The sequence below is a fragment of the Falco peregrinus genome, chromosome W (assembly GCF_023634155.1).
Source record: "Falco peregrinus isolate bFalPer1 chromosome W, bFalPer1.pri, whole genome shotgun sequence".
NCBI classification, from domain to species: Eukaryota; Metazoa; Chordata; class Aves; order Falconiformes; family Falconidae; genus Falco; species Falco peregrinus.
In genome coordinates this window covers 17,690,530-17,716,593 of record NC_073743.1, presented here as the reverse complement: position 1 = coordinate 17,716,593, position 26,064 = coordinate 17,690,530, and the positions used below count along the sequence as shown (strand labels likewise).

The window sequence follows — 26,064 nt, the reverse complement described above, 5'->3', positions numbered from 1 at the left end:
TATTCTCAAAAGTTGGGGAAATTAGCATTAAGTCTCCCCCCCAAAAAATCATGCTTTACTTAACCTTTACTTCACTAATCTATACTATTATTGCCACAACTCTGGAGTCCTTTAAGACCATGAGCATGATCCCTGTTCTTCTCCTCTGAGAAGACAGTTCTGGTTTTACCTTGTGGTAACATAGAGATGCCAGAGGGCAACTGGGAAAAGACAAGTGTAGCAAATTCAACAAGCTTTTCCTCCAGCACAGGGTAGGATAGAAGATCCACTGGACATGCAAGACAAGATAAGGTGATATCTGAAACCCAGGCAAGAAGACCAGAGAAGTCCCTGCCTGGTTTATCAACACTAAAACAAAAAGCCTCTCAATTACCATTTGTAACTGCAGCCAGGCTGGGTGAGTGCCTGAAGATGTGGTAGATGAGTAGTAGGAAATGATGGAGGGCTGCAACCATTCCTAGCGCTGCAGATGAAAGACAGTCTGCAGGGATCAGATGGAGAAAGAGTCAAGGTTAAGTTTGCTGGAAGGTTAATAAGGTTGAAATCTTTCATTTTAAAAGATGTTTTTCTTTGCACTGAAATAGCACTTTTTGTTTCAGATATCTAGTGAGCACAAATGTATGTTTTTAAAATTGTGGGAAACCAAGCTCTTATTTGGATGGGTTGCCTTTTTTTTTGTCTTTTTTTTTTTGCTTGCCTGCTATTTGAATAATTTAACAATATATCTTAAATATTTCACCAATAAATCACAGGCTTGTGTTTCAATTTCATGTTAAAACTAATCAGTGGAGAAATGCCTGAGCTGGAAGTTAAAATTCTGCTCCACCAAGCCAGCGGTGCATAATCATTTCTCCACAGACTCTCTGGTGAATAAAAACTTCTCTGCAGAATTAATGTCATATAAAAAGTTCTTTGTGCAGGCACAGAGCACAACCGCAGTTGGCAGGATCGTCTGCATCCTGCCAACGGGGCTCAAGATTTCCAGAGCTAATTGGTTTGTAGAGTTTTCCCACCCTGCTGAGCACAAGCATGGAGCTCACAGCTGAATCCCATCCACGGGTACATCAAGCCAGAGTCTCCCTTTGCCGGTCAGGATGCTGATGATATTCACAAAGATCCAAATGGTCCACATGGGTGATGACTGTATTGGGATTCCATGCTCATTCCCATCAAAGAGGAGCAAACAGAAAAAAATTTGAATGTTGTTGGACAAAATGAGAGATTTTTAAAAATGCCTCTGGGGTGAAGGAGATGTGAGCCTGTACCAGAGAAGCCCAAATCTTATTGACCATCAACAGGAATAAAATTAATCAAGTTCCTAAATTGTGTAGGCATTTTTAACTAAATTTCAATGACATTCTGATGCAAAATCAACACATTTATAAAAACTAAGAGAAGTACACCTACCCCTCTTCACTGTCCCCCAAAGTCCCAGTTCATCAAAATGAAACCAGAAAGCCTCACATATATATAAATTAGTGCAATTAACTAATTTTGCCCCTAAGTCATTGGGACACATTCAAGGTAAGCCTCACTTTGGTCTCAATTAGCAAAATCCAAAATGCATGAAGGATGAGAATAGATAGCAAGAAGTTGATAGCTAACATATTGAATGAAAAAAGTAAAACAGAAGAGAGAAAAACGAATGCCTAAAGGGAAGGGAAGGAGAAAGAGGAATAGCTGTAAACTACATTATTACCAAGCTGCCTCTCATTTTGTTTTGTGCCAACTTTTTGCTTAGTTTTGTAAAATAACTTAAAAAGTCATGTCTTTTGCTTCAAAGAAGTCTACAGCAGATGATCTTACATTGGTAACCCATAGTAAAGTATGAGCAAAACATACACAATCATATGCATAGATAAAAATCATCTTGGGTGACATGATTCCTCTTCTGCAGCTGGGCAAACATCTCCACATCCCAGCTCCTAAGACTGGCTGAAGCTTGCCCGGGGGGGAGGGTGGGTGAGGTGGAAATCAGAGACACATCCTCCTCATTTTAGGACATCTCCATCTTTCCTCCCCATGTGCAGCCAACAAGACTTCCTGCACAAACTGACACGGAAACAACTAAATTACTGCTCTGTGTCAGGAATGCAGCCAGGGTTTTGGTCCCCTGCACCCCAGACTCCCTCGGCTGTGCTGCTTCATCCCCAAAAGGGTCGCCCCTTCCTCCTGCCCCTCCCCTCTAACATGCTCTTCTGCTTTTGTAATTTACCTCCCTGCAAGCTACTTCCCAACAGGAGTTGAAATTAAACAGGCTGCCCATATGCCATGGCTCACTTGTTGTCTGTTCCCCTCACTGCCATCTGGCCTATTTGCTCAGCCAAAGAGCCAAAGGGGAAAGAAAAAATGGGGGGGGGGGGAAGAAGAAAGAAAAAGGCGGGGGGGGGGGAAGGGGGGGGGAGAAGGAGAAGAAGAAGGATAAAGCCAGACACAATGAGGATGAGGAGGGAGGTGATGATGCTGTCTTTTGCATCTGCTCCTTGGCCAGGCTCCCAGATATATCAGTAATGGAGAGCAGCAGAACCAGTGACAATTAACCCAAACACAGTCCTGTTTATTTAACCTGTTCAGAGAGATCAGCTCATGTGCTACTCCCCTGGCAAGGAGGCACCACACTCCAGCAAGGAGCTTCCCACTGAGAAACCTCCAGCCAGAGGAGGCAAAGGGAGATCCTTATCTCCTGAACTGAGCTGGAGAAAAAAAACCGGATTCTTCCGAGCATGACGCCTGTGCTGCTGCTGTGCTGAGGTTTTCCTTAACTTTCCAAATCACCTTCGTTTTTATATAGCAACACAGGCAGCAGAGCAAGGAGAGCTGTGACTGGGTGTGGGGGAAGTTGCAGGTCTGCCCTGGTCTTGATGCACACTAATTTCTAAAGCTCCTGATGCTGCAAAACCAGAAGAGGGAGGGGGAGTGGAGAGAAAAGGGGGGAAAAAAAAAGAAAGAAAAAAAAAAACACAGAAGAGAAAAAACAAAATCATCCCAAAACACCTTGTTATTTCCACACTGCATCTATAAACACAGAAAAGTTTTCAGCCCTGCAAGATGCTGAGTGCAGAATTGTTATGTTCAAAAAAAGGGAAAAGAAAAGAGAATAGCTCAATAAACCGCGTGACTCCCCATCGCTAAGCATTTGTGCCAGGGAGGGGAAGAAGTCTGGGAGCAGACCTGTGGGAATAACAGAAGTTAGGTTTGTTTTTCAAGCTGCAATGAAAACTTCAAGACTTAAAAAAAACAAAACCAAAAAAAAAAGAGACTAACCTGAAAAATAGTTTTTCTAAAAAGGACAGTTACTAAGCCATTTACACAGCAGAATGAAACTGCTTTTTCAACACCTTTTACCACTTCTTCTTTCTTTTATTTTTAATTTGCAATGAGGCACTGTGTACACGTGCAAAGGCTGGTGCATATGCTGATAAGGAATTTAATTGCGTTCCAGTCCTCCTACCTGGTTTTGCACATCTTTTCCTCCAAGAAACGGGAGCAGGATTCAGCTCCTATTTGTCTGCAGAATGCAAACTGCGAATAGCGCTGAAGCGTGTGCGTGAAAACACATGCCTGATGCTGAGATAGGTATCACCAGCCATACAGTTGGGTCATTTCAAGGCAGACACCGCTGAGCCATGAGACAGCAATAATTACCCATTAAAGCTACATGAGATCATGGTGGGGAAGCCCCTGCGGGGAGACGCAGCTGGGGAGAAAGAGTAGAGCTCCTCCTTCCAAAGCAGCTGGGGTTGTGTGTGGGCACAGAGAAGCTTTCCAGAAGGAAAAGTGTTGTTGCACAGACCATTAGGGAAAGAGCCCTTCCATTAGCTATGTTGCTCCACCTGAGTCCTTCACAGACACAGAGGAGGAAGGGTGATCCTGCCTGAAGATGGGACCTTCTGATTCACAGTCATGTTTTCCCACTGCAGCCTGGCTCTGCAACAGAGCAAAACTGAGCAGGTTGAATGCTTTCACACATGATCATTCCTCTGCTCCATCCACTGTGCAATCACCAAGTAAAATGAGTGGTCCAGGCAGCCCACTTTGCAGAAAGGAAGAAACGCTTTGTGAATGCAAAAGACTTGGTGGCAGTGGAAACAGAAACCAGAAGTTCACCTAAGACCAAAACACAGCATGTTTCTGACTGTAATGCTGCTGCAGTAACTTTGCAGCAGGGCCTCCAGCTTTGGGAACTGTTAAAAGCAGCAGCAGCAACAACAACAACAACAGCCAGAGAGAAGTCCTCTGCGAGGAGATGAATTCCACCACAAGTTTCAGCTGACATCGCCAGCCCATCCATGTGGTTTAAACTCTTGTGGTTTATGATCTCACCACAAAGCACCTCCGTGGAGTCGCTCCCTCCTCTCTTACTGCAGCCCATCCATTATCTTCTACCTAATTGCTTCCATAGTGCCACTGCAACAGAGATATTTCCTACAGCTGAACATTTGTATTCCCAAGAGTTGGCACCTGCCGGGTCAAGTTCCTCAGTCTTTACATTTGATGTTACTCCAATGGGAAGATGTTCCAGTGAACAGAAAAGCACACAGAGCCAGCAGTCATCCAATTCCTCCATTCGGATTTTCTTTTAAACAAAAGGGGACTTGCTAAAGATCACCTTACATTATTCTATGGAAATAGGAGGGAAGGAAAGGGGATTGGTGTCGAGCACTATCTGTCCGATACACCATTGAATCAGAATTCCCCAGTCAGGGATAACAATGAACTGCAATAAAGTCAACAGGAAGGGGGTGCAGTATGGAAAACTGGGAAGAGGTGTGGAAGGGTGTGGGGATTTTTGTGTTTTCGTTTTGAGATGTGGGAGCTGGGAGTGATCAACACTGAGCTAATGGCATCCAACCTGACTCCTGAACACTGCACACCCCTCTGGGGTCTCAGCTTCCCACAAAACCAACCAACTCATCCTGTGAAGAGAATGAGGGTGTTCTCCGTTGTGCAGCTGGCAGTGAAAGCCCCAGGAGATCCCCCAATGTGCCCACTCTCAGGATGGCATCTGCAGCAGGTCAAGGAGCAACAGGTACCATCTTTCACATCTCTGACTGGAGCTTTTAAGCACCAAGCCACTCCAGAAACACACCATTTAATGTTTCCACTCTCTGTAGTGAGGTTCCAAAATGCTTTGCATCTGCATGTTGGGCTAAGAGGAGATGCTGTTCTGTCATGGCTACACTACTAGTGTGACACTGGGAAATTTTGGGGTCCCTGACTTGCTTCCACTCTGCAATTGTTTTATATTTGGAAAGTCCCTTTAACTCTCTGTGATTTTTTTCTGTTCTCCCATGTTTAAGGGTAATAAATCTTTTTATTATAGGACTTCTCCAATGGGCCTGAGAGAAGTTTTTCAAACCAATATTAGGATCACCTCTAATCTAGCACGTCAGGTGTTCAACTGAGACTCCTTAAGTTATGCCAACAGAACCCAAACCCTCCAAAAGCTCTCCCATCCAAATACAGGACTAATCCAGGCATACTGGATCTGTCAAGATCCAGATAATTCAACCTCCAGCAGGTAAAAAAACACTAGCAATGAAACTCAAGGGATTGTGTTTGCTGATCTTGGCCTCACAAGGACCAAAGGACTTTTGTTACCCCTAAAGAAGAGCTTCCTCAGTGCCATATCATGCCTAACCATGCTGGCAGGAGGGGGAACACACTCACGGACTATTCCTGTGACATGTTGCCACTCCTTGGCCAAGGGAACCCGACCACATCACTAGTATGAAGAGTCAAAGACGTGAGAGCAGCCTGAAGGCCTGAGCCCCTCCACCCTGGGAGTCCCACATCTCCCAGCTGTGAAACAGATGGGTGTTGGTGCAAGGCCACAACGCTTGTCTTAGCTGATAGTTCTCAGTAGGTTATTGTTGGAAGAAGGGCTCGCCAGAGTCAAGAAGACGCTCAATATGAGTTATGCATCTTGCCCAACATTATTAGTTTCTAACACTATTTATATAGAACCGATACACATGCATATTCGTAAAGCAGAAATATAATTGGTTAGTAGTCTCTAAACGCGCACGGTTCTCACACCCCTAATTATCATGACTAAAATAGCATTCTATCCATGTAGCTAATTGTGTTGCTGTGCTTCAGCCTTGTAGTTTGTTACTCCCTATTTTCCCATACTGCTCCCTATCTTTCTTGGCCCTGCACCTGCTTTCCCAGCAGCTGTAGCTTGTTACAGCCACGGCCTGTTGGCACAACATAATTACTTGGTCTCAGGATTCAAGAATAGCTCAAGGCTACCTTTCTTGTTTACTTCAGCACAGCAACTTCAGTACAATTCTGATTACAGGACTATTCCAATACCAGGCCTGGATTGTGCAGATCTTCAGAGATTCTAAGGCCATGCTTCTGCAGCCATTCTTCTACAGGTTCTCACCCTTGAGGATGCTTTAAGGCCATTTGCCTTCCCCAGCTCCCCGTATCGACTGTCTCAGCACCCAGAAATTCAGAAAAACCCCAAAGCTTTGAGCCTCAGTGGGCTGCAAACCCACCATTTAAGACTGGGCCTAACCCTATGCCTTCACACTCCTGCAAGACCTAAAATTACAGGAATCAGAGCAGTAGCAGGCAAATCAGTGGCAAGCATGAGGAGATCACCAGCAGCTGGCCAGGCAGCCTAATTTGCAGCAAAGGGGATAGAGCATGACCGAAAGCTCCTGAATTCCCAGCAGAGGCCAGGGGCAGCCCAGGTGGAACAGCAGGGGCAGGGATGTGCAGTGGTGGCCATGGCTCCTGCCTGGCTGAGCCAGCCTCCTCCCTAGCCTGCCCGGAGTTTTAAAAGCCTAAATCAAACCAGCAGGAGGCACTTGAACAGTTATAAATCTTCAGTTTGGATTTGGTTTAATAATGGTGTCAGTTAAAAAAAAAAAAAGCCCAATGATCTCTTCTATCTGGCCAAATGTGGCCAAAAAAAAATAAAAATGCATGTTTATTTTCATTTAAATTCCCCGAAGGCAATATAGATTTTTCTGTGGATGTCTGAAGCCTGAAAAACACTCCAGTTTCTGCGCATTTTCATTCTTTGACAAAAGAATTACATCTTTGGGAACGGCAAGGATAACTTTCCTTTTGTTCAAAGTCTGAGGGAGATCTTTCCAACCAAACTTATCCAACTTCACCAAACTCTTCCTTTTCTTCAACTCCCACCCATGTTACTTCATCACCTTTTCAACATTTGATATTCAGCTTCACCCAAGCTCACTCATTGTATTTGCCTGAGGTTTAACAAGTAAAGTCAGCAGTGGAAAGATAAAATATATTCCAAACAAGCAAAGTGTCCTGTAGGAAATAGGAACAATCTGAGCTGCTATCCAGGTTGCAAAATGTTACAGCAATGGGGCAAGCAACTAAATAATAATAATAACAACAATAATAATAATAATGATGATGAAAAGTCACAATGTTGATAGCCCTTACTGTAAAATACCATCCCTCCTTTCAGCCCCAGATGCCAGGAACTATGATGCTTTGAACTGTTATCACCCATCCCTCCCACCCACTCATTTGAGAAGATAAAAATCAAGGTCTGGGCTGCTGAGTCAGATTACAAACACCTAAACAAGACATCTACCCAGACTTATTTTCAGTCACTTTGCTGAAACTCTGTGTCATGGGGCTGACAGGAGGTTCTTTTAACCTCTTCCAGAGAAATGAGCCACTGAGAACCAGAAACCACATGCGGGGCAGAAAAAAAATAAATAGTCTGCTTTGTGAATGGGGCAAATTACTAAACCTCTGGTCAGAAGCTGGTTCTTTTCAGCATAAAATCCTGAGCAACTGAGTAGACAACCCTGGCGAAATATTATGGCCTGGAGGGTAAAGCGCTAGCCTGAAAATTGTGAAATTTAAGTTTTTTGGAACTGCAATGTCATATATGAATAACCTGTGGCAACTCAGGTTACAGCTGTGAGCCTCAGTTTCCCCTGAAAACTGATATCTAAAGCGGTCTGGCTCTCCCCACAAAAAAAACCTCTACTTAAAGAGGTCAATATTATGAGTAATATTTTAGAAACTGAAACTTCAGAGGTGACCAGACTCATCAGTCCCCTAAGGGAAATTTTTATATTTTTGTTATGTGAAAAAGTACGATTTCTCACTCCAGGGTGAGCTCAACCTTCAGATCATTACAGCTGAAGACACCCTGGCACAGCTCAGGGTTTCCGTTTCTTTTGGGCTTCTTCAAGTCTCTTTTTCACTTTCAATTTCCTGTCTCACTCCTCCTGCCCTTTAATTTTTGGGGCTCCAAATTCAAACCAAAAGCAAAAGCATCACTGACTCAAGATCTTCTTGTACTTCTCTCGTTTTGACTAGAAACCACAGCAGGACAAAAATGAAACGACACTTAGATATCACTTTGGGTTTCAAAATGCTTTGTAGACCTTAGGAACTACCTCCTTTATCATATGAGATAGCATGTGATGTCATATCCCTTATTTGCAGAGAGGGACATCAAAACAGAGGAAGTTTAATGGCTTGATATTTTCATTTTAAGCACAAAATCCATGTTTTCAGTTCCTTGGATTGCATATTGGATGCCCCTGAGTTTTGAGGTCCAAACCCCTTTGGACTTGAAGCCCCAAACCTTCACACAAATGTGATGCAGCACATGCACTGAAGATATTTATAATTAAATAAAACCAAACCTCCCTTGCTGAACACAGAAGGGAGAAACTTCCCTTTGGGAGGTGAGCAGAGGATCACGGCTGAGAGCCATGGTCCTTGCTGCAAGACACAGTTTTGTGTCGGTCTCAGATCCGCTGGCCTCTCAACAACCCCAAGCCAAATAAACAACAAGGAGTTTAAAACTGATTTTGATTGACTCCTCATCCTCTTGCTCCGTTTTTTATGGCAGGGTTGCAAATGAGGGATCAGCTTTTCAGTGATTGCAGCTAGAGCTGTTAATGCTCCCTCACTTCCTGCCCTGTGAGGAGCACAGAGGATGAGCACTCACATCTTTCTCCTACTTTCAGCACCTGGGAATTATTCCCCATATCCTGCAGTTTTGACCTCTTTTCCTTTCAGTGCCACTTGCACTCAGAAAGCAAAAATCCAGTCCCGGGGGAATGGACGGGATGTTTTACATCCCAGGACAACACTTTCAACACTGTGTTGGGACTGAAAAAGGAGGCAAGACAATCACCTGCTTGAGTGAGCTCTTTGGCCGAGGCAAACAAGTGTCACTTTGTTCTGACGTGCAAGCCAAGTAGAGACTGAGGGAGGCTATGGGAAGGTCAAGACAGCCCCATGATTTAAAGGCAAGAGGATGGTTTGGTGACTGAATGAGCCAGGGGCTTCACTTTCAGCTGATGTTGATAGCATTGCACAGAGGGAAGCACGTTTAGTGCTTCAGTTTCCCCACTGTAAGGTGGTGACTGCGCTGCCTGCTCCCATCACAGGGCTCCCAATAAAGCACTCCTGAATGAAGGCACAAATCTGCAATGCCAAGCAACCAACACATTAGCCATTTCATGGCCATACTGCTGGAAAACAGCTGTCCCTTGCTTTGCTCTGGGAACAGGAGCGTTGCCCAACCCTGTCACCCACTTTCCAGGGCCAGCTGTAAAGCAAGGCCAGCAAAAGGAGCCCAGGCAGACCTCAGCACACCTCACAGATGATCCACAAGGCAAGGCAATCTCTCTTCCCCTTTGCTTAACAACAGAAGTTTCGGACCTGCTGATGAGCGCTGGAGCTTTAACCAAGCCTGTATTGACTAAAAAAAAAGCTCCTGCCTGCCTCTTGGGTATCTTTAAGGAGCACGTAGGACTTTGACATCCCAAACACAATACAGCTTGCTGGCCATGAATAGACTATACCTCTGCCAAAACCTTCCTCCACTGCAGCTAGGGCATTCTCTAGAAAACATTTTATAAGCCGGTCTCTGAGTTTTATGACAGGAGCATATAGAAGTGAACATAAACTCTGCTGACCCTTGTGCTGCTTTTCGGCTCAAGGAACTGCCTCTTTTCACATCTTTCTTCCCCTTCTCCTCAACTCCTTAACTAACCACAGATTCTTAAGAAAGAAGGAAATAATGTTAAATGAAACCTTCTCAGTACATTATCGGCTTTAGCGGGAGCATTTGGGGAAGGGGGAGGCCAAAGACTTAGGGCAAAGAGGATGTGCAGGATTAAATCACCCCTTGAAGGAAGATGTCAGGGTATGAAAGGCCAGTGAACTGCTTTTGGTTACATCAGGCTGGAATTTCCTTCTCCCAAGTGCCACCACAGCCTCCCACCCACACCCAAGAACAAAGCAAGGGATGCCAGAGGGCCAGGCCAAGGCAGGATGCGGTGCAGCTGACCCGTGATGCACCAGACCAACACAAATTTTCTCCCTCCACTTTCACAGTGACTGTAACAGCCCTGCCCGGGCATTGCACATCAGTCAGGCTTGAAACACAGCTGAGTATTATGCATGCTAAAAGTGGATGTATCCAAGAGTTGAGTAGTTGTCACATTTTACCGACATACCATCAAATCTCATCTGCATCATGCACTGAAACAGCTCATTCACCTCCTGACCAGCAGGTGATAGCTGGGCCCTCACAACACCTACATTTTTCGTGATAGCACCTCTGTGCAAGAATCTGGACTTGAAAAGCAAGGCTTCTGTGGCCACGAAAACATCAGGAAGGTGTTAAATTCCACTTGTGAGACATTTTGAGTTTGGAAGAGAGGGTATTTTGATGCACAGTTGCATGGGAAAAATGACTGAGCAAAATGTAAGCACCAGGCTCCAGGGATTTCCACAAGCATAAGTGCAAAGTTTTTGGAAACAGGTTTAGCAGGAATGGTGTTTCCACTGAGGTCCTCCCCTCCTTCCCCTCCCTGGCTGGCTGACTTTCCCAGAGTCTCGATTTGCAGCCTGACTGAATACCACTCAAAATATTTTCTCAATTAGAGGAGAAACCAGGAATTTGCCACTTGTCTGCCTCTATTCTGCTGCCTGTCAGCATTCAGCAAATATTTCAATTGTAGCCCTTTGCATGCTGCTAGCCCCGCTCATTTAACCTTTGGCCCTTCCCTAGGCTAATTCATCGGCCTTTACCTTCAAATCTTTACAGCCAAGGGCTGACCATGGGATGGGCTAGCCGGGAGGGGAGGATGAAGGGGGTGTTGGGGGTGGGTAACTTATGCCAGACTCCATTGCAGTTTTTTGGGGGAGTAAAGAGGATGAAAATCTCTGGCCATGGCTTCTCGAAGAATTGGATTACCAGCAGCTGGGATTTGTACTTCCACATCTGGAAGATGACAAGGAAAATTAACATTTTATTTAAAAAAAAAAAAGAGGGAAGGAAGGTCTCCATCACCTCGGCCCTCCTCTGCACAGCCGGCAGCATCCTGAGGCAGGTACCTAATTTCCCGCAGAGCCTTTGCTTTTCTTCTCCTGGCTTGACCACTTTCCTCCCCGTCTCGCATGTTGCCGAGATTAGTAGCTAACGGTTCTGCTGTCAAAAGCACATATGATGAAAATAATGCCCAGAGCGCAGCCTGACAGCCTCACAAGCGCCTGCTTGACTTTGATGACAGAAGACCTCAAAAGCCTGCACCCAGCCAGCCTCCCCCCCAGCCAGCCGCTCAGCTGAGCATCCATTGTGGCTCTCCGGGGGCTGTGCCCAGCTGCTCACTGTATGAGAAATCACTAACCCTTCTGTCACGTGGACCCTTTAATTGTTCACGTTGGTATTTTGTTTCTCTCTACTGTAGACAGTTTGCTGTCTGTTATCTACCCTTCATATGTAATTAATCGTGCCGTCTCCCGGCTCATTAGAAACAAGCCCCTCCCCTTCCCCCTCTCCCCCAGCCAAGTCACAGTGTGCATTATTTAGGTTAAATCATGTTTAAGTAACTATATAAATAGTAGGTCGAGTTTGCCTTTTCTCTATGCTGAGACTGTTGCTTGGCTCCTTTCTCAACGTGCCAGACTGGGAAAGCCCTGATCACTGGAAGCCCTTGACGGGAAACCCTCACTGGGCAGAGCAGCCATGCCACCCCAGGAGCAAGGGAAGGTCCTCGGAGCAGAAGGCTTGTCCAGTAGGTAACAAGAACAAGCTGCCAAACTTTAAAAAGGCAAGCATAAAACTCAGCACTGCAGAGCAAAAATGCTGCCAAGAGGATGTTTGGCTAGCAAGAGGTACCAGCAAGAGGAAGGTGAGGTATGGTTTGGGGTTTCTTTCCCCGTCCATAGCTTATTCTAGCCAGCGAAATGCACTTCAAATGACAACACTTCACACACCCTGGGTCACCCGCAGCCATCTGAGCAGCCCTCTCTTGCAGCTATAGCACTGAAACTCAGGTTCTGCAATGCACGTGAAAGACTTTTGAGCTTTCATTCAATTAAGAACAAAATGAGAGTTTCTGAAGTAGGTTCCCTCAGTGCACCCATTTAAAAAAAAAAAAAAAGTAATTAAGGATGTGGGTATACAGGTTTGAGCAATCTAAAAACCGACATGAATCATCACCTCGAACGCAAACAAAACCTGCATCCAACTGTTTTAAAGGGTTAGAGCAGCTAAACTAAAGTTTGCAAAGTTAGTTTGTTCGCTTTTCCGGGCCAAAACTGAATGTCCTTGTAGACCATTTTCCTGTGCAAAAGCACCTCTAATATCAACTGATTGGAGTATTTAAATATCTGCTTCTTTCTGGGAATAACCACTGAAAGAATAAGCATGAGAAAGCTTATTTCCTCAAGATTTCCAGCTTAGCTTAAGAGATTTAATCATCTGGATGAGCTTTGGGTGAATCACATGAACTTTTGGGTACCGACTGCAGCCAAGACCTCCCATCTTCTTTGTGTGTGCACATCCTCGCTAATAGACCTGGGCTAGCCAAGTGTTTTAACTGATTGGACCAGGCTCAGCTTTGCTGGATTGCCTGCACAAAGGTTGCGAAGGGCTTCAGCAAAGACTTCCACATGAAAAGCACTGTAGACATTTCCAGCGATGTTATATGAAGCTAAATTACTTCTTGGGAAAACTGCTTATACCAGGAATGCGAGGCAATGAAGTTCTCTCTTCCCAACACAATCTGGGTGCAGAGGATGGCAGAACAAAAGCCTCCCGAGCTGCCTAAGACCAATGAATCTCACCAGTGACGTGGGAAGACCACCATGAAGAGCCAGGACATAGTTCAGTTTTCCAGTCTATCTACACCTGGCCCTCTCTGCCACAAGGGCTTAAAAAGGATGGAGATCACAAGCGTGTGTCATGCATGTCACTAAAGTTATCAGAGACCCTCAATCTAAACTTGCTGCCTGGGCTTCATACAGTTGCTGATCTAATGGGGAAATGTGCTGCTATTTAGCTGAACCCACCAAAATGGCAGCTTGGCTTCCCACCCCCGTGCAACTCGCCCTCCTAACACCGCTTGCACTGCTTCAGGAGGAGGTAGTCCCCCTGCAACTTTTTCCAAATATAGGCAGAAAGACATAAAATATCCACACCTTGGTTCATCAGAAACACACCCAGATTTTAGGTGATGCTGTGTTATTAATAATATACGCTTTAAAAAAAAAAAAGCTCTCAAGAAGGAAAGGGGGAAGGATGGAAGGAAGAAAAACATGCATGAGTGGGGGAAGGGGGGAAAAAAAGGACAACAGTCTGAGACTTTCAATGGGAATGTCCAAAAATAACACAAACAGGATCTCCCTGCCATCTGCTGCGATCCTCTCTGAATGGCTTTCAAAGCAAAAAGCCTTGCCAAAACCTGGCAAACAAAGCATCAAGCATCAGTTCTAATGGAATACCAATACTGCATTCCCCCTTCCCCCCTTTTTGCTACATATACACACCTTCCACATCCCTCCAGTTGCCAAATAAATGACACTATGCAAAAAAATTTGCTTCATTTACAAAGCTGAATAAACAAGGAATAATTTTGCAAGTGCTCCCATATGTGTCTGCTTCCTTGCTTACAATGGACACTAATAAGATTTGCCATAACTAATTCATTCTTTCACACCATTACCCTATTCTCTACCTTAAAGAAAAAAGAAAAACTATCTGCCTATTCCACGTGCATTTTTCCACAACTTTCACACAGTTGAAACACAAGGGTTTCAACAGCAAAGCCCACCCATCATAGAACAGACACTTTCAACTTAGTTTAGGCCCCTCAACGACGTTTAAAGGTGAGTTTTACTGAACCTAAAGGAACAGAAGAATGTTTGTCACTTTCTTTTCTTTGATTTTCCATTCTCATTTAAAAAAAAAGAAGAGATGTCTAAAGGGAATGATGAGAAATGGGGAGACCTAGGAGAGCTGCAATGTCGACACTTAAGGCAAAGTTAGTGCATATAAAGTAGAAAGTCTTGACTCCAAAGGCAACGTATTAGTGCATATCAAGCAGAAGCAAAATTCATTAGCTGCAAAAACCAGCAACTCTCCTATGCTTTGCTTTGGCCTGGCTAAGTGGAGCAAACACAAAGCAAGCACCCAGCAGCAACACCCCAGAGTGGATGCAGCCTGAGCTCTGCTTTTAGTCCTTCACTACTAAATACAGAGCCAGGATGCAGAGAACTCAGTGAAGGGCAGAAACTCATTTTACTTTGGGGTTTGGGGGTTGTTTTGTCTTAAATGATTCACATCTCTTCTGACAAACCTAAGAAACAAAACTGAAATGCCTAAATCCACATATCTTTGCTGTGCTTTGTTCCCTCTTCTATTAAGATATTTTTATGTGCCAGGAGCACACCTTTACCAGCGCTACCAAGCTTTTTGTTTTGCCCTTTAAAAAAAAAATATATATCTGATGCCTAAATTACTTGAACAAACAAAAGAGTTTTCCCTTCCTCCCTCGCTGCCAACCCCCCCAGTGCTGGATCTGCCCCTCCTCCTCCAGCACACAAATGGCCTCACACCAGACAGGATGGAGGGAAGGTTCCCAATTATTCCTCTTTATTAACGAGGGTCCACCACAGGGAAGGGACTGGAGTAAGGTGGGGGACAGACAGTGGGTGCCAGCTCCTTCCTGCCACCCAAAACGGTGAGCAGAGATCATGGGTAATCTGCTAGGAAGGAGCCCTTGTGTGAGAACTTTGGGCCACCTGCCAGCCCACCCCGTGCCATGGGATGCCATGGTGGGCAGGCATTGCTGGTCTGCCCCCACCACCACATCTGGGAAAGGGTGGCAGGGAAGACCCACTGGGATCCCAGTTGTTTCCTGCAGCCTGTAGATGGGGAAAGCTGGGGGGAAGTGGGAGCCTGATGAATGCACCAAGCCATTGGGGTACACACAGGCATCCTTGCTGCAGCTGGAGCAGCGGAAAGTGGGATGCTTTCTCCAGTGGTCCTGGGTGAGATGCCTCTGTCTGCCTCAATTTTCTGCTTGTAAACTGGGAAGGACCTTGGGAAAGTGGTGAAAACCTATGCTCTTTGGTAGCATTCAGACATGATAGTTACAGGGCACTATCTTCAATTTTCTGTAAGTACCATCCATCATCTAATTGTTCTCCCTATCTCCGATTCATTTTCTTGTTCCACTAGGAAAGACAGGAGGGTATTTTTTGAAAAAAAGCCATGATCAAAATGAAAACTCTTTCCTTCTCTCCTGTTTCAACCTCAGACCATCCTTCGCATTCACCCTTCAACGCTGAGGCATCACACCTGATGATAAACTCCCTGAGTCCCTCAAGCCTTCAGTTTATCCATCAGATCCCTCTCCAGCACTGCCTGCATGGTCGTCTCCATCTGGCAGAGCCCAAATCCTCCTTTCTCCTTACCTCACTGTTTAAATTCCTCTCCCACTGGGCTGCCGGCTTTTCCTCCCCTGCGAGCAAACACTTCTACCCATCTGTGTCCAGTGGCCATGACAAAAACGGCTCCCTTACTCCAAAAGTCCCCCATAATTTTCCCCAGACCTCACAATACACTTGATGTCCTTCCTGACTCCTTCCCCACTCTCAAAACCTGGATTGGGTTGCTTTGTCCAGTCTTTGGGTTTATTTATTCACAGACCTTTTTCTACCTGTGCTCCTTGTCGAGTCTGCTTGGGTTCAGCCTCTATCTGTGTTTTTACACAAGTGACCAGACTGCGGGCAGGCAGCAAAGATGAAGGCAAGCAAAGAGGTCTATAAGGAGAGCATAAAGCATTTTGACTTTTTCTAACTGGGGATTAACACATGGGTTTTAAACAAGGGGACTCCCTTCCCAGCTGACAGGAGCAGCTGCAGCTTCTGACTTGCTTGCAGAGTGGCAGGGAATCGAATCAAAAAGAAAAGAAGAAAGAGGACAATCCCTTCCTTGGGGAGTAGGAAACACAATATGAGCTATTCTAAAAGCCCTGCAAATACTGGCTTGGTTTTAGGTCAGGCTCTCCTTCCCCCTTCTGTCCCATGTCTTCCCCCCTCCTCTTGCAACAAATGGAAATTGATATTTTTCAAAATTCTTCTGAAAGCCAACCCGGCAGATGGTTCTTTCCATGCCGGGGAGGGAACAAAAAGAAAAACCTGCCAGGATACACATCACTGAGATGTGACAAAGATGGGCATGGTGGCTGGCCTCTGACCCAGGGATTTCACGTAGGCCTATTAAGCTATGTGGCCAAGATGGACTGAGTTGACTTATATCTCCGGCACACAGCTGCTGTACCCCACAGGCTCATGCTAAGTTTTATTAGCTTAAGTCAGGCCAGATAGACTGAAAAGAGACAGGGTTTCCCTACTTCCATCCCTTAGGACAATCCCCTATCCCAGCATCTTAGCAGGCAGAAGTGAAGTTCAGCAGCCAAATTCACAATGTAATAGTAAAAAGGCTTACGTAGACAGCAATTAGCAACTATCCTACTTTAAAAAAGTCTGACATACACATCAGTAGTACAAACTCCTGCAGATGCAAAAAGCCAAGGGTAAGTCACTGTCAGTCCTATCGCACTCCAGTGCTTCAGGTTATGAACCTGGCTGTCCATCACAAGCTGCCCTCCCTTTTCTCTAAAACATCATCTTCCCCCTAGATGATATCAACAGCCACATTCCCACTCTTTCCAAGGGTCCCCCAAGCAGACCCAAGGGCTCCACATCCCAAGCACCCAAGCTATCTCAAGGATGCAGCATGACTCGGTTGCACACCACGTCTGCCAGCTAAAGCACAGGGAGCAGCAAAGGCTGTGCTGCCCTCCTGCAGAGCTGCCCCGCGCTTCACAAATTCCCATGAAGCACGTTGGCAGTTGGCAGTCGGCAGTCGCTGTCCCCAAGTGACTAATAGCAGCTCCTACCCACACCCAGAGTCAGTGACCTAAGGACAGATCAATCCCTCCCCATCACACCCTTCCCAGTGCTTCTTGCAATGGCTGTGCGGTAGGCACAGAAGGAAACAGGGTCCGTCCCGTGTCCCCCCCCCTTCAGATCAGGAATATCATTACAAGTAATACAATGGAATTAAGACAAGTGAAAGAAAAGGCTGGAGGGAATTTGTCCTAATGGTTACACAAATTATTGAAGAAAAGTATTCCATGGAAAGCAAAAGGCTGTCTTTGGGAAGAGCACTCAGTTGAGTGCTAGTGAATGAAACTTCAGAACACAGTCAAGGCAATTAATTATTCCCACCTAACATGCACGTACATGGGGTATAAGAAGTAAAACGTCCTCAAGCCGGTACCATCCATTCCCAGTGGAGGATGCAAAAAAACAAGTACTCAAACTCCCTGCTAATCCGGATTAGGCAGGATACTGAGGTAGGGACTGTCCCTGCACCTGAAAGGACTTTGGTGGGAGGCAGAAATGAAAGCTGATCAAGCCTCTGTTAGTGCTGCTGCTCCTCAGTGGGAAAATACCCACCTCTGGTCTTTTTTTCTTAGTCTTAAGGATGAGCTTTCATCAAATTACCCACCTGGGAATACAGCAGGTAAAATTTAGGTGAAGCTACCCAGGCCAGCACGATATTTGGGCATATACTGGGGCACAGGGGAGACTACCAGGGGGAAAAGAAAAAAAAAGTCCATTTAGAAATTACAGTGCAAGCTCTACCTCAAAGGTATGAGGAAACTATTTCCTACATATCCTCCTGGGAAATGCTTGCCAAGCACGTTACAGAAGTGACTTTTCACAGAAGAACCAGGTGAGGAGCCAGTGACATTGTCCCACGGTGAAGCAAGGGCATGATCAGTAGTGACACATCTGAAGGTCCACTGCTCAATCCTCTCCTCCTCAGACAAATCAGGCAGGAGAGTGGGGCCGTGGCCTCTGGCTCATTTGCTGGTGCCACCACATTCCTCCCAAGAGCATTGGGCAAGGCAAAATTATCCACAAATCCCCTCAGGGCTGATTCTCATCTTTCGGACATGGGGATGGAGAGCAGCTCACACGAAGCTACAACTGCACTGCAAAGTGCTGAAATTCCTCAATGAACCACCCAGGTTTATAGTGGTGGAGTTGTTGTAATACTGATGTCAATAAAAGATACCATCTTTCTCTACAAACCTTGCCACCCAGGTGAGACAGAGAGCCATGAGAAACTGATGAGAAGATAATGAGTCCTCCAGTAAATATTGCTCATTTGACTCTTACCACAGTTTAGAGTTTACAGACCAGAAGGGACTATTAAGGGCATCTAGACTGACATTACATGCTGGCCCCAAACCTCCACCCCCCTCATTTCTGCATCAATCTTTAACTCTTCTTTGAGATAAATTTTAATTTAAGCTACCAGTGAAGATGCAAAGAGTTAATAATTTTGAAATAAATTCACCAGTTTCAATGAAAAGCAAAAAAGGCTTCTAGAAGAGCTGTGCATCCAACATTTGAAGATCAGGCCACCACCTGGGAGACTCAGTTGTGTCATGGTTAAACAACCACAGCTCAATGAAAAAGGCCCAAGTATTACCCTGGCCTGTGACAGGTTCCTTGAGTGAGTCACTTAATCTCATTACTCTATTTCACACAGTGTACTAAGAGAAAAGATGGTTTTGTTTCTCCTCCTTTTATTTCTACAGAGCTTGTGAACTTCTTACAGGACAGGCTTTCCTGATGCCTTCATACAGGACCTGCCAACAGTAGACATTGATGTCCGATAGGACCATGAGGCACCGTCTTAAAATAAGCCTGGTAGACACACTTAGCTCTGCAAACACAGCTGCAGTTGACCATCCATCATGAATGACCATGTCCACACCTTGAGGAATGCTGTCTTCCACAGTGGCCACAGTCTAAGCCACATCTTAAATATGCAACCTCATTTCTGTAGTAAGACACCTTAGCCCTTCCACTGTCCCTTTCAGTGCTAGTCCACAGCTCCAGAAAAAAAAAAAAAAAAAAAAAGAAGATAATAACAAGGTGGTTTGCTTGATACTGCCCTGGAAAAGTTGAGTTATTTCCAGACTGACCATCCTGCTTGGAGCAGTGTCCTGCTACTTGTGCATGCACCATGGCTTGAGAATCCCTCTCCTGACAGCAATCACCTGCAGCTTGGAGTGCAAATGTAATCCTGATGTAGAAAGAGCATTTCACATTCTGAAATGAAGAAGCCAACAGCCACTGGTCTAATTCACATTAGAGGTCATGGCAAGCAATGGAAAATAACATTCTTATGAAAACTCAGCTAACTGGACTCATCCTCAAGGGTCACGTATCAAATAGAATCATATTAAGGTTCAAAAGCTGGAAAAGTCTCAGCATTAAAAAAATAAAACAAAACAATGCATGTTTATTCTGGATATTTTTAGACTGGTTTCCTAAGGAAACAAGGCTAATGTGATCACGCTGTTTGTGTTTGTGTGTATGTGAATGCGCACACAAACCCCTTGCCTGCTTGAGTGATCCTCTCCTCAATATTTTTGCAGTATTTTGATGAATTTTCATCAAATTTGATGTAAGAACAGAAATCTTTGAGATACAATATTCAAAGAAGTTTTGTTCAAATTGTTTGCTGGCCAGAAGAAGGAACCCCTGAGGGGTTCCCAAAGAGGGCTTGGCCAGCAAGTTCACTCACCATTAGACACTAGAGAAGCTACATAAGAGGAAAGCGGTCAGAAACCAACTTTCACAAGTTTCAGTGTTCTTAGAAAAAGAAAACAAAATTAAAAAGGCAAGCTGAGGGCACCAGATGAAGCTCCTCTTTCCATTCAAATGAGCTCAAGATGAGTCCATCATGCAGCCCCACTGGCTATGCAGGGAAATGTAGGCAGTGAGAAGCCTGCCTGGGAATGAAACGTGAAGAATTAGACCTGACCTGAGGGAGCTAGCTGGGTGTGCGTGTGTGTGTGAAAAAGGAATTGAAGATGAAAAAGCTGGAGGTGAATCAGAAGGTATCTGTGGTCAGGCACTCCTGGAAGGAGAGGAGAGGGAGCACTGTATGCAAAAGTTGATGCTGGAGCAACGTGAGCATGTGCATGTAGGACTGACACCCCTGTGCATCCCAAAACCTCTGCAAATGAAGATACAGCCGGTAGAGGTTTGCAGCTCTGGGTACACATGCCAGCACACCATGTCTGCAGCACATCTCTGTTAGCCTGGAGGCCACAGTGCTTTCAAAACACAATCAGCGTGCACTGACTTGGTCAAGCCTTTATGAGGCTGCCAGGAGCAGCATCTGTCCCCTCCTGGGGTCCAGCAGTGGGGACATCAGGACCTCCAGCTGGACCCCCCAGCTTCCCTGCACTGGTCCAGTTGCTTCCCTGAAGCATCTCCTCAGCTCCAAACCAGCGCTGGGGACATTTTGTCATGGTTTAAAAAAGAGGCATAGCACAAGCAAACAAGGAAATGTCACAGAGGGCCATCGAAACTCAGCCGTGGGAGTGACTGCTGCAAAATAAAACCTGTCCTCGACACAGACGGCCTCCACAAGCCCTGGTCATATGGCAGCTAATCAAATACAGCAAGTCTTCCTCATTTGGCACTCCGCAATAAGCAGTAAAAACCTGCTTAGATTTCCCCAGCCCAGCCCTTCACTGCCAGACATTTGCTTCTTTAAGGAATTCTTAACTACATGAAGAAAAAAAAGAAAAAAGAAAAAAAAAAGAAGAAAAAAAAATAGTCACAGCTCTTTGGGAGCAGACAGTGAGGGATGGAGGGATGGGCATCAGCTGGCTCAGGCAGAGCACTGAGCTGGAAAAGAAACTCTGCCTTATGCCTGTTGCAAGATATCCATGATGCAATGCAAGGCAGACACTGCTCCAGCAGGCATTGGAGAAGAAGGAAGGGTAAGAGCCCTTCCTGCTCTTTGCAGCAAAGATTGAACCACTTTCAGGAGGGACCAGACTCCTCCAGGTGACTACATGGGGGCCCAAGAGGACTCAGCTCCCCATCTGGGCACCTCAGGTGCCTTCAAGGACCAAGATGAAGCTGGGCCTGAGCAGTTCTCAGCTCACAGCAAACTGGTTTCTTCAGCTCTGAGGTTTTTACAAATAAATTCCTTCCTGCTCTCATTTTGGGGGGAGCCTGAGGTAGTTGTGGTGGGAGGGCACCAAACTGCAGCTGTTTCATTTATACCTTCAACAATGCTGTAGAAATAAAAGCTAGCCAAAAAGAAACCCGGGATGAATATCAAAGAGCCGAGCTTGTGTAGCTTTGCACCCAGTTTGTGTAGAGAGACTGTAAAAATGCCAGGAGCCTTGTGCCTGTTAGAACAGCTCTGAACTGGTCTCTCAGCTGCTCAAAGAACAGTTGCACCTTAAATGCAACTAGGAGAAGATTTCCCCACTGTGCTGGTACTTCTGGGGCTTCACCACTCTGCCACAACCTGGGCAGAGGCTGAGATCTACCCTGCTGACATTAGCTTCAGGTACCTGCCACTAGCATCATTTAGAGCAGCCTCAAGGCTTTGCTAAGCAAGAGTGGCAAACCAGCACAGAAACAGGTCCAGGCAGAAGGGGCTATGGAGGCTCCATCCTTTGGGGGGGGGGGGGGGGGGGGGGGGGGGGGAATAAGTAAAGAAAAAGAAGCTGTAAATTAAAACCTGCCACTTCAAGCAAGTACCACCACAAATGAGCAAGTGCCACTTTCTTGCTAAGCCACACGCAGCACAGGGAGCAAGCACTTCTGTAAACTCCCCGAGCCACATTTGGGATCACAAGAGGAAGAGCTGACTCAGAGGACATCTCACACGGGGATGCCCTTAGCAAAGAGGAATAAGCATGCACTATGAGCAATTGGATGATCATGCACACAAATCACTGGGGAGAGGAGTCCGGCACAGCGGTAACCCAGCAAGAGCTGTGGATGCACATGAGAACCTGAAGGGAAAGTGCAATATGCAGTCAGCGATGCAAAGAAGGGGGAAGGAGGCGGGGGAAACGTTCATGATATTCTGGAGGAAGGAGGGGTGCAAAGGGGAAAACATGCAAATGAGGGAGTCCTCAAGGAAAGGAGAACCACAAGAGAAAGTTGGGGAGGGGCAGGGGAAAGAAAGACTGAATTCAATTTCAGGGGAAAAAGTGCTAGAACCGCTTCCTGCAGATAAACAGCAAATACCTACAGGAACACAAAGGGAAAAAAAAAATTGTTGCAAGAAAATCCAAGGATAGAGTTTCCTCTGACTGCACACAAGGAAGTTTTACTTCCAATTGACTTGCTGCTACTTATCTCTCAGCAATAAAACACATTCACCCATCCCAAGCTCTCAAAAAAACCCAGTGCAACAATAATTAAAAAAAAAAAATGAGTTTACATCCTCCAAAGCAGGACATTATGCATATGATGGAAGCTCCAAAGAAACTTTGTCAGGCTGTGCTTGAAGAAAGAAGGGGGCGGAAAATGAACTGTTTGCAGACACAAGAAAATAGACAGAGCAGCAAAAGCAGGGAGGGTTAAAAAAAAGAAAATAAATAAAACAAAAGCAGGGAAATACTGTTCATCTGGGGCTTGCTAAATGGTATATGACAGGCAAGGAATGCCGATTGATTACTTCGTTGCATGTGGTACCACACTTTCAGTGCCCTTCCAGACTGACAGCATGTTTCCTTATCCAAAGGGAAAGGCACCTTTCTTTAGTGATGCTGAGGACACTGGACTTGAGCAACTCTGCCGTAGGTGGGTGAGCAGTGGCTGCAGGGCTAGCCAGTATTCCAGCAGGACATCCTTTGGGCTCCTGGCTTTTTTCTTCCCTCCCTCTTCAATCAGACTAAATAAAATGGAGCCATTGGCAGGTTTGGAAGCAGCAAGGGTTCAGCCCACTCCATCCCCAGGCACCGAAGGGTTGAAATAAGAGCAAACGCTTACAGAACATTTGTGCACTTTCCAATTACCACAGAAGTGGCTGCATGGACAGCCCAAGCTGCAATTCACCTTCCGAGCAGCTCTGGGAAAGGGGTTAGGAAACTACCTTCACTCTTATTTTCAAGAAGAGGAAGCTGCCATGAAATTACTTGGCATGGCCACAACTTAAAAGGAACCCCAAAAGTTGTTGGGTTGCAGCCAAGCACACAAGCCAGCAGAGCAGAGGTTCCCAGTGCTGATGCTCTCTCACCCCCTGCCTCCCTTCCCACTCCGGGCATCAGCAACCGCACCCAGCAAGATCCTCTCCTGGATTGCCTTCCCTCCCCTTCAACATTATATCATATCCCTGGGGCAATAGCTCACATGGAAAAGCAACATGAGGAAAGTATTTCTTGTATGTTTACATCTTTTAATATAGCATAGCAGCTGGAATCAAAGGCAACAAACCCAGGTCTGGGCACATGAGCAGCGTGGCTCTCCGCAGAGCCCCCTCCTAATCACCGCTGCTCCCTGGACCACAGCTTTAGAAATCGGGCACTAGCCCCTATTGCCTAATTAGCAGAGCCATGGAAGGCTTAGAAAAAGACATATCTTCTTGCTTCCTAAGTGGCCACTGAATAAATGCTATATCACCAGTTCACAGCCCCTTTCTACATTGCTGGCATTACCAGTCCTTTGTGTAATGACATGCTGTTACTTAAATTGCTTCCATTTTCATTACTTGCCCTCTGTGCTGTGTGTATTGAAACTCCTGCAAGAATGCTGAAGTGGTATTTCAAAGCACTGGGGACTACTGGAGATGGAGCTAAAATTATTATGCAACAAACTTAAGTGATTTTACAAGTCCTGATAGAGTTTGCTCCTCCTCAGGGGGAAAAATAAATTCAGGTGCTACTCCATGAGGGGCTCCCACTCACCAGAGACAGAAGCATGGCACTGCAGCTCAGGTTGTGCTGAGCTCTCCATCCTTACATACGGGTCTGTAGGGCCTGCATATACGCCCTGCATCTGTAAGTGAGGTGGTAAACTCAAAGAATTATGCTGCTCCCATGCACAAGGGAAATGCGTACATTGGGCTAAACTCTCCTGGCAAAAATCCACGAAGGACAGTGGAGTGATGCCAACTGAAGAATGGCCCCGCTGGTTTAAATGCATTGTTCCCTGCTCCTACTGCCGGTAGCTGCTTTTCTGGAGTTTGGGCTGATTAAAGCAACAGACTATCAAACAGCTTAACTCTGAAATATCAAAACCGCCAGAATCATTTAAATTTGACAACTGCATATTTTCTTTTAAACTACTAACACAGCTCTCAATGGCTCTGCAAGTACATGCAGAAGGTACCTGCATGCTCCTCTTTCCTAGGGAAACCCACAGGTGCATCTGAGAGCTTCAGCTCCTTTCAAGTTTCAACTTGCTGTTTCCTCCTATCTTCCCCCCCAAAAAAATCTCTTGAAGTGCCATGAGGCACATTCACTGGCCATGAAAGCAATCATGCTGCCAGCACTGGAACCCTTCTCCCACCAATTTCCAACGTCCCTCTCCTGCAGTGCCTTTCATCACCCATTGATACAAGATGTTCACAGCCAGGGCCTGATCCTGCAACCCACAAGCTCAGAAGCAGTCACGTGCAAAATCCCTTCGGCTGCAGGGATGCAGGTTATTTACCATCCTGGGGATGCAGGCTGCAGGTCTCCAGGCATCAAACCCCTGGAGTCTTCCAGATCCCTGCTGGGGACTTCTCTGCCCCAGCCCTGGCTCAGCAGCTGCTGCGCACAGCCCTTGGATGTTATGCTAATGGATGTGCCAGTGCAGCAGCCCTCTCCCCATCTGCTCAGAGCATCCACCTGCTGTGTTGCTTTTCTTTTTCTTTTTTTGTTTTGTTTTAATGGCCAGATTAGGCCAGTGCTGTCCCAAAGCGCTTGCAGCCTGTGCATGGGGTGTGAACACAGCACCAGCCAGCTCAGACCTCACAGCACAAGTGCAAGCTGGATGCAACCGCATTTGGGCCACGTTCTACTTCCTTCAAACTCCTTATCTTTCTGCAATTAAAGTCTCACCCTGAGCATAACCACACTACACAAGGTGCCTTTTTTTGTTGTTTTCAGGGTTATACTTTTTTTGCACCTAGTTTCCTTATAGTTAGCTTTATTTATTTAACCTTTTTGGATGGCCATGTGAAGGAACAAACATGCCTTCCATACCCGAGGGGGTGATAAATAGAAATGAAAGCTCTGATTTCTAAGCAGTCATATTCTCCACGATCCGTGCACAGCAGACAGTGGTTTGCAAGTCTTCTTTTCTCCCTGCAGGGCCACGGAGAGGTTGCTTGTGACACCTTTGCTGTCACTGAGCATGGTCTCACACAACCACTAGTTCCCTTGAGACCTCTGCAAGCATTCAGGGAGGAAAGGGAAGTGGAAATAAGACATTGCTGGGTGCTAAGACAGCCCATCCCTCTCAATAGGTGGGAAAAATCTCTTCTCAGTGTATTATAGGGCCAAGCCTCTGCTGTGCCAAGAAGAGCTATTTTTTTCATGCACGTGGAGTGTGCCATTTAGCAGGATTCTAAGAAAAACATCCCCTTGATTTTGGTTTGTTTTCTTTTTCCAAGTTCAGCTTCTAAGAGAAGTACTCTCAGAGTGAGCAGTGTTAATCACCCTGGACTCTGCCTTTTGGCAATTAGCCTCCTCAAGGTTTCAAGTAGCCCTTTGAGCATCCATCAAGTGTATAAGGTATGGGAGAAGCAGGGACCTTCCACACAGTGAGGGATCCAAGCTGCATAGGCAGGAAAGCCAAGCCATGCCACAAGCTCTAACCAGTGGACACCTACATCCCAGATGAATTTGTCCAGGTTTGAGATACTCATGAGTCTTTCATCAAATCTGAGTTTCTGTTTGAACTCATCAT

At 45.8% G+C, this 26,064-nt stretch overlaps 1 protein-coding gene across 4 annotated transcripts in view; it reads right to left on the bottom strand.

The window, feature by feature from the left end:
• LOC101920929 (SET-binding protein) overlaps positions 1-26,064 on the bottom strand; it is a 271,629-nt gene that overhangs the window by 227,540 nt on the left and 18,025 nt on the right. The gene's annotated exons all lie outside the window — the stretch shown is intronic.